The sequence below is a fragment of the Vulpes lagopus genome, chromosome 11, assembly GCF_018345385.1.
Source record: "Vulpes lagopus strain Blue_001 chromosome 11, ASM1834538v1, whole genome shotgun sequence".
Lineage (NCBI taxonomy): Eukaryota > Metazoa > Chordata > Mammalia > Carnivora > Canidae > Vulpes > Vulpes lagopus.
This window is the reverse complement of record NC_054834.1, coordinates 97,382,895-97,392,306: the sequence shown is the minus strand read 5'-3', so window position 1 is coordinate 97,392,306 and position 9,412 is coordinate 97,382,895. Positions and strand designations below refer to the sequence as shown.

General features: G+C 48.1%; 1 long non-coding RNA gene across 1 annotated transcript; it reads left to right on the top strand.

Moving 5' to 3' along the window:
- The first annotated feature begins 775 nt into the window (after nt 1-775).
- LOC121472167 lies at nt 776-3,604 on the top strand. Its single transcript, XR_005982786.1, has 3 exons — nt 776-1,382; nt 2,358-2,648; nt 2,747-3,604. It is a non-coding gene; the product is annotated as an uncharacterized LOC121472167 (long non-coding RNA).
- Nucleotides 3,605-9,412: the final 5,808 nt, after the last annotated feature.

Here is a 9,412-nt window from a genome sequence, read left to right as displayed (position 1 = left end):
AACTTACAGCTTCTATACAGTAGAAGAACTTCAAAATTCAAACTGTCTTTGCAAAATTGAAAAGCCACAGACAACTTTTGAGTAAGATGTAGAGCATTTTGTTTTGTTTTGTTTTGTTTTTTAAAGATCCAGAGTTAATGATTGCTATTTAGTCCTGGGCTGTGAGTTTGTTCTAAATCTTTCCTTCAGGCCAGACCTTTTTGGGTTTTGCTTGCTCTGGTGTCCAGGCCTGAAGAGAAACCGGTGCCTGTCCTGAGTTGGAGAGGGAGAGTGCGCTCTAGGGACAAACGCGGGGCGCTGCTAGCCTTGTTCTAGGCAGTGCTAATATTTTCCTTGCTGTGCTTGGTAACCAGACTGCTTCCTCTTTTACTGCTTTTTGTCTTATTAATGCTTCACTTGTATAAAAACCTCTTTAATTAAACACTGCACTTCATTAATCTAGCATTCTGCTAAAAATCACATTTTAACAAGACTTTCTATCTCTCAGCCTCTCTTAGAAGTCAACTGTCTCTTTCAAGGGGCTTGGCCCTTTTCCCTCTTCTGAGTTGTTAGGATGTGTCTACCACAGAATACAACGGTTTTTATGCAACTGCCCAGCGGCTTAATCACAATATAAGCACAACATTACTAATCTGAACAATCTATATGGATGACAATTCATTGAAATAACTCTCAATTAACAACCTAATTGTCATTTATACGTTGCCAACATTAAAATAGGCAATTGTTACTTCTATCAGGCTTTTGTGATATTTTTCCCCGTTCTTTTCACAGGGTGTGGATTTAGGGCAGGGACCTGGGTTGAAAACATTAAACTATCCACCAGGTTACTTGTTGTTCCAATCATGGGATCACCTTTCGTACAGTTGTTCTGAAGTAGAATAGTGGTGCTAGTCATAAAATTTCATGCCAGGCTTGGCAGGTCAACCTTGCTTTGGTTCTGAAGTGTCTATAGCATCAAATGCGTTGCTGGGTCTAGAGTCCGTCTCATCAGGGGCTATTGTAGACAGAGCATGAGGTGTGGGTTTCCTCCCACTTTGTTCCAACAAGCTCATGTCAAAGAAGAAAACCTGGCCTCTGGTCGAAGGCAGAGTCTGCTTGTGCTAATGCAGCTGAAAAGAGATTAGTCCAGCATCCTCAGGATAATGACCTCTGTGTTCTCCTCCCCACTATTGCACCAGAGAGACCCGAGCGTCTCTAAGGCAGGTGCAAAAATAGCACAAGGACAAGAATCAGGACTTGGCAGAAGGGCACCGTGAGGATCAAAAGTACCACGACCTCCTTATGTGTTGCCTATCTCTGTCTCTTGGAAGAAGACTGGTGTCAGAGTGCAACCCGGTTCCTGGTCATGCAGGAACACCTTCAGGAAGAGCCACCTAAAAGTAAGACCCCCAACTTGTCCCCCAGCTTGACCCCCAACTTCATGGTGAAGTGATTTCTAGCGAAGCCCTGGAACTAGCTAAAAAGAAAAATAAGGAATATAAATCCAACCGCCTCTTTTGCCCTGGGCCAATTCATCTGCACATCATCACCTGGTGGTACTTCTCCTTTTGAAGACAGAAGTTTGAGTTGGAGCTTAGGATAGTATTCACTCCCTCCTTGGGGAGCACCATAGGAGAGTGGAAAAACAGGTTTTTGAGCCAGACCCCAGGTATCGGAATAGGAGCACTGGAGCTATTGCAGGGGGTGAACCAGGTTCCTTTCTTGGATCTTTCATTTCTTGCCTCTAAAAGGCTGAGAATCAGTCCACTTTGCACGGTTGTTTAGGAGCTTAAGGGCACTGTGGTGCTTACAATGGCTGGTTGCTGTTAAAGAGACCGTGACAGAGACGCTTCTACTGACGTAAAAATATTTAAGTCAAGTTAATGAAGTTGCTTTGCTTCCTTGATCTTAATGAAAGGGAATTTAAATTCTTAAATCTTTAAAATCATCAGCGACTGTTTACATTTTAGAACTCACTTCTGAAATTCAGTGGGCTATTACTGTTACTACTGTGCATAATGACTTCATTAGTCATCAGCTTCTGAACCAAGCCTTTCTGTGCAGCTGGCTAGGTGCTGTTGGCAAGGGAGCCGGTTTTGCAAATCGACTGACGGGTACCTATGGCATTTAATAACAATACAGCCAATATCCTTTGTCTTCCCCTCCTGGTTATATCATTTGATTGTGTATAGCGCAGTCAGTGTTCCAAAGGCAGCAAGAACTCTCTGTTATCCTGATTTAACAATCATGTCTTGGGGAAGATATAGCTCCGCTTTTTAAGGTCATTGGTTTATGGTTGGGGCAGGGGCGCTCATTTGGTGCCAAAGAACAAGGTTTCCATTTATTTAATATTTTGCCTATTTTTCTTCCCTAAGTGCTTCCCCGAAGCCATCAGGTCGTTGTGCTTGTCACTGAGTGCTCTGGTGATTCTCTGGGCCAGGCCGCAGGCTTCTCCAGCTGTGTGGAGATGGGCTTCACCTTGTGGCTCTGCCCCTCTGAGGCTGCGTCTGCTGCTTGGAAGAACCGTGGAGTCTGGCGATCGGGAACGTCTCATTGCACCCCTTTTCCACACCATCTGTCTGACCTGGACCCATTCCAAACACTACGGCGTTGCTGGCAGACTGGTCTTCCTGCTGCAGAAGTTTTGTAATCTGCTAATTGACAGGGTAAGGAAAATTTGTATTTGGGTTACAGCTGAAAAGTTGGATGTTTCTTTGATGGGGCTTTAAATACTGACATATGCTGCATTGGTTTTTGATTTTAGGCATCTCGTTTGTGCACGATCACGCGCTCTCCCCTGTGTTCTCTGCCTCATTGAGAATATGGCATCCTCGGAGAAGAACACCGATACGATCTACCAGAGCATTATCCTCTACTTAGTTTACTCATTAAGCAACGATTTTATTATTATTATCTCTTTGTAGCATGAGACAGATGGCAAAGAAGGAGTTTGCTTTACTGAACAAGACGGAGCGCTGGGCACGGCAAATCTCCTGGATGGTTAATATCTCCGGTCGTCATTGGGCCCTAATGAGCGTGTTTGCTTTTGTGCAAGGCCCGGTCCCACACTCAGCTCTTAATTCAAGTGCAAAGTTGTTATCGATCCTCTTTTTCGTGCACATAGGCTAAGGGGAGAAGAACCCTAGAGAAGGAAATATCATGAAAAATGTGCTCTTCAAGTTTACATTTGTGGTCGCCCTCATCTTGCAATTGTGCTGTAAATCTCAGTGTCAGCAAGGGTGGTCGTGGGCAATGACCAGACCCATGTCCCTGGAAGGTGGTCCTCCCTACGCAGGCGCTACAGGCACATGTTGGGGGTACCTCATGAGTGCGGAGGGGGGATCCTGAGACTCTGGCTTCCGCAGTCCCCTCTTGGCCATACCCCTGGACCTGCGCTGAGCAGCGCTTGGCATGGGGAAAGATGAGAACGAAAGAGGACTTCTGCTCTACCTTTGAAAACTTCAAAGAAACCCTTCCCAATCTGGTTCTGATGATCCAGGTCTCAGTGCAAAATCATACAGAAAGATCTGAAATCTGCACACTGATCAGAAATCGTTTTTGGAAATTCAGATTTAATCCCATGAGCCAAATGATCACTACCAACAGCGATCAGGGAAAACCAAAGTCCACAGCAAATTTTAATTTGGCAAATGCATAAAATGTTCAAAAGAGCAGAGGTCTCATTTACATTCCTCCCGCTCATATGGGATTTTCTTCTATATTAGTAATTAAAGGGTGCAGGCTCTAGAGTGCAACTATATCACATAATAGCCATCGGGGACACACTAACAACTTCCTTGAAGTAACGCACACTAGGGTGTTTATGGTTCAGTGTCACATAGACTCTCTTTGATCTAAATTAGGACTCATTGGCAAACTCACAATAGGCTCCACATGTACCCCTCTCAACCTCTTTCTTTTAATCATGGAAATTAGAGATGGAAAATACCCATTAAGTCACTTAGTCCACTTCCCTGCCAGGGTGAAATTGTTGCCTGTGATACATGGGTAGTGCTTGGTCCAGCTTAAATTTAAAGGTCTCAGGGGGATACACAGGCTCCTGATTTTATATTTTTTCCCTTTTTACTTAAAATTCAGAGTGGGGGGAATATAAAACAGAGGAAGAGATTTCCTCCCCTCCTCCTGCGTTGGAGGTAACGTTGGTGGGTTGAGTGAACGTGCTCACGCGGTGTCGGCTTTCTGGAAACCACACCTTTGGCTGTGGCAATTTCGTTACTCGTAAAGGTACAGTTACATCCAGACCCCGTCCCCAACATGTTGTACTCTTCAGCTCGACGGAGCTATCCAGATTCCCGGACTTTCCTGTGACCTGGAGCCAGCGAGCACCCCAGGTTGGCTGGGGGTGGTGAGGCCCAGCAAGGGAGGACCCATCTACTTCGGGGTCTCTGGTTGATTCGTTAGAAAGCGCACGGGCCCCCCTGGTTGGAGTGTGATGTCACCGACACAGTGTGAGCTCGCGAAGGGAACGCTGCGTGTGTTATGCTGGTGAGGTGACCCGTGGAGGTATTTTTATACCTTTGCACATCTGGCATCTGCGAGAGGAGAAATGTGCGCCGTTGCACAATGAGTTCTGTCCCTGCCGTGTGTTCAGCAGCGGAAGAGTGTCCCTCAGCATCTGGCCGCTTCTCTGGCTGTCGCAGTCGGTGGGTGGGAAAGCAGACAAGACCCCAGGGGCAGCCTCCCCAGCGTCTCTCCATGGGACACACGGTGGCGGTGGTGGTGGTGGTGAGACTTGCAGGAGGAGCCGGTGCCTGTGACCCTGTTTGCATTTGGGGTGTCTCTCAGAGGCTGCTTTCGTGGTCACCAGCTGGCCCTCCGTGCCTAAGTCAGGAGAATCTGGCACTGAGCCTCCAGCTCCGGAGGCAGATGCGTGAGAGCGTGATTACCCACATCACTAGCTGGAAGCCCCCCACCTCCTTCCAAAATTCACTGCAAGTTTCATGAAATGGTTCACTTTCCCAGCACGTTTGAAGGAGGATCAGGTTTGCAAAGTCTGTGCCACCGCATCCCAGGAGGATCCCTCTGGGGCCTTCTAGGACACCGAGAGTGTTGGCCTGTCGCAGGACGGCGTTAACTACGCCTTCACCGAGCGATTTCCAGGGCTTCGGCAAAGGACCACGGGATGGTTCCTTACTTTAGATACCTCTGAGTGGTAATTGATAATGGGTCTTTGAATGGGGGAAAAAACAAAAAAACAAAAAGGATCAGAGTTAGTTACAAGTTGACGGTCTAGAATGAGAATTCTCCTGATTGCGACTCTGACCCTGAATCCCCGCTTTGCTCGTGAATATCGCAGATTTTTAAAAAATATTTTTATTTATTTATTTATTCATGAGAGACAGAGAGAGAGAACATGACAGAGAGGCAGAGGGAGAAGCAGGCTCCATGCAGGGAGCCCGACGTGGGACTTGATCCTGGGATGCCAGGATCAGGCCCGAGCCGAAGGCAGGCACTAAACCGCTGAGCCACCCAGGCGTCCCTAACATCGCAGATCTTATAGCGGGTGTGCAGAGACTACTGGGCATCCTCCCTGACTTTGGATGCCTGCGTTCCGAGCCCACCCGCGGGGCCAGCTTGCCCGGGCCAGGCAGTGTGAGGGGGCCTGTGGCCTAAGGGACGCCACCCCTCCACACCGTTCTGGGCTGTCAGCCTGGAGAAGGGACGCAATGGTCGGAGCTCTGGCAGCTGCTGTGGGTCACAGAGATGAAGACCACTCCTGGGAGTGACTGGAGGTGCCTGAGTGCCAGACACTGTCATGGAACTGCCAGACTCACCCTGGAGAACCTCCTCCTCGACTTCATTTATGAGAACGAACCAAACCCAGTGTTTAAAGTCGCTGTTTTCTGACGGTGTCTGTCACCCAACCTACTTCTGATTTGGTAGATACTTAATGTCCTGTCCAAGTCTAAGTATTCCCATTTCAGGTGATGGTCAATGCCAGCTGACGTTGTAATTCTCTGACCATGACCTTGGAGTGTCTGGGGACACAGGTATATGGAATAATTCAAAGGTGATTCCCCAGTCTACAGATCCCCAAATGTATGATTAGCTACAGTAACGACATGGACATTGAGAAAAAGCGTTCTCGTTCAGCCTCTTGCCTCCATCCTGCTCATGACACATAGGAATGCACACGCTGGTTCCATAAAGGATTTAAGGAGGACCCAGGCCAGAAATAATGGTTAGTAGAAATAAAACTAGAGTGACCAAGAGGAAAACACATAAATGGGAGGTCAGGGCCAGGATAAGGTGACGCGAGGGAGAGGGGAGGGGTTCCCCAGGGGTGTGCATCAGTGGGAAGAGCACACAGTAGAATGCTCGGTTAGAGACATTTTTCATCTTAAAATGAGAGGCATTAAGATTTAGTAATGTTTAATGTGTGCTGGTCACATGCACCCCTGGGGCGGCCCATGGCACTTCTGGAAGGTGTCCTGAGGAACTCTGGGCCCACGTCCCACACCCAGAGAGGCCGCAGAGCCTCCTGGCTGGCTGGGTTGCTTCCGGGAGGCTGTGGCATCTTGTAGCGTGTGTGCGTCCAGTTATGCGGATTCTGGTTTACGTTACCCATGTGCAAGTATATCCTCACCGAAGGCGGATAGGAACTTAAAAATATTCCTGCTGGTTTTGCCTGTCCTGCTAGTATCATCTTTAAGCAAAGAAGAAAATGGTCAAGCTGCTGATCCTTCTCATGCTGCCTGGGCAAGCTCTTTGTCAGCCTCATTAAGCATAAATATAATGATAGTCCAATCTAGTTAGGGCTGAAAGAAGAGGCTAAAACAATTTTGAAATCATTAAAGGCATGTTGAAATATGGATTTACATCTTTAGTCATTAATGATGAACTTTGGCCTCTGTGTATATTGTGCTTTAAAATATCAAGTAATATAAATACAAAGAATCAGGTAATAATATATAATCAGGTACATGCACATGATTTATAAATAAGGAAATACTGACGGGCATTGACGGGATGAGCACTGGGTGATATGCTCTATGTTGGCAAATTGAACTCCAATAAAAAGAATAATAATTAATAATAAGAAAAAGCAAAATCGGCCAAATTAAAAAAAATAAATAAGGAAATGCATATACATCTACCAGGGAGTCATCTTTAAATTTAAAAATTTTCCCTATGGAGATGGTGAGACTACAAAAAGTCTTGCAGCCCCTCGTAGAGAATCAAAAAAGCCCATACCTTCCATTTCAAATTTGACTCTGAGTTTTCTAGAAGCTTTAAAAAGTGAGATGGAAAAAAAAAAGTGAGATGGAGATAGAAAAAGAGATGGACCGTTAGGACAACATTTTCATGCTCAGAAATGACAAAATAGACGATTTCCTCAAGGTAAGCAAAACTTTTTTGAGCTAAAAAAAAAAAAAAAAGGAAGTGGGGCAGCCTGGGTGGCTCAGTGGTTTAGCACCTCCCTTTGGCTTAGAGCGTGATCCCGGGGTCAAGGGATCAAGTCCTGCATGGGGCTCCCTGCCTGGGGCCTGCTGCTCCCTCTGCCTATGTTTCTGCCTCTCTCTCTCTCTCTTTGTGTGTGTCTCTCATTAATAAATAAATAAAATCTTAAAAAAAAAAAAAGGAAGTGGTTCATGGGGTCTTTCCTATGGGGTGATACGGTGGATGACATCATCAGATATTTTTCCTACGGCAGAGGCGGTAAGGAGTTTCATTTAACTGCTTCACAAAAGATTTCTGCTACATGTCCACAGCAAAATACCTGAGTGCAAGGCAATGGAAGAAATTCTGCCAAGGGGAGGATGGCGTAGCCCAGGGCTGCCTGGTGGCGCAGCTGAATGCAAGAACGCGCCCAGAGTGCCAGCGCCCTTGCCCCCATCCGGTGGGGCCTGGCCCGGGCTGGAGCAAGCTGGAGTCTGGCCTCGGTTCACCACAAGGCCGAGCCAGGTCCGTGGGGCCAGCGGGGAGGCTGCGCATACTCAGGGAATTAAATAGAAAGGCTAACTTTTTGAGAAAACATAGATCTGGGTTGGGAGGGGGCGAGCTGGCTGGAGAACCATCCCACCTGTGCCAACAGGGTGGTACGGGGGGCAAAGCCGTGTCTGTTCATCCGGAGCCCTAGCTCGCGTGGCAAATACGCCAACGGGTACATTTTCATCTGTTCCCCTGATTCTCGGGTCCCTGAGGTGGGCAGCGGGTGGGAGCTTGCCCTGCCCCTGACCTTGGTCAGATTTCAGGCAGGGGGGCCTTGAACGCTGTAAGACTCCAGGGCCTGATCCTGGAGACCCGGGGTCGAGTCCCACGTCCGGCTCCCTGCATGGGGCCTGCTTCTCCCTCTGCTTGTGTCTCTGCCTCCCTCTCTGTGTCTCTCGTGAATAAATAAATAAAAGCTTAAAAAAAAAAAAAAAGACCTCGGTGAGCGCTTTCCCTCCAGCTCTGATGGGTGCGTTTCTTGGGCAGGAGCAGGGGTCCTGGAACCGGTTCCAGAATTCCGAACCCTGGCTCCACCACTGACCTCCTCTCCGTGCCTCCGGTTTTTCCATTTCAAAAACGAATAAACAAGCTAACAAAGGGTGGGAATGCCATCTCCTAACTCCGAGATGAGCTAATCCCTGTAGACGGCTCAGCACAGTGCGGGGGACACACTGGGGCCCAGTGTTAGGGCTTCATAGTCTAAGCCAAGCGGCCAGAGAAAGAAAGAAATGACCGGCCCGAGTCCGACCTCGACTCCTGCACGTCCCGTGGGGCCTCCCTCGTTCCTCCTTTGCCACACGGCTGTGGGGTGGGCACCCTGCTCGTGGGGTCGCTGGCTGGGTGACTGACACCCAAGAGCACCAGGAGAGGTCCCTGGCCGCGGGAGAGACGCTCTGCTCTCCGGTAACTGGGATCTTTGCAGCGCTGGCATTTGACTTTTAGGGGAACTTTGCATCCGAATAGCTCAGTTTTCACGGTTACCCTGTCACCATGGACATGAGTCAATGTTTGATGTTTGGCTTACAAGTCAAACCCAGGTCACTTGCCCTTTGGCCGGGCACAGGGCACGGGCGATGGATGCCCCCTCTTGGGGGCTCTGATTTCCTTACATCGGTGCCAAGGAATTGCATAAACAGTGCATGTCCATCACTCATATTTTTCTTTACACATTTTTATTCCATAGTTTGGGGAACTTGCAATTTGTTTTCGCTGTGTGCGCCTGAGACTCCCAGCTCTGTTGCAATCCTCAGGCCTTCCCGCGGGCCTCCCCTCCCTTCCCCTTCCCTCCCTCCCTTAAAGGGGGGGGGATGACATTTTCTCTGAAGTTGCCCAAACTGTGTTGCTCTCCCCCGGCAGACTGAAAACCTGGAACATTGAAGTAATGAGCGACTCCCATTGGGTGTATTTTGGGTGTGTTTTTCCCAGCACGAATGTGCAAGTTGAGATAAATCTGGGCAGTGCTTTAGGGATCTCTCCT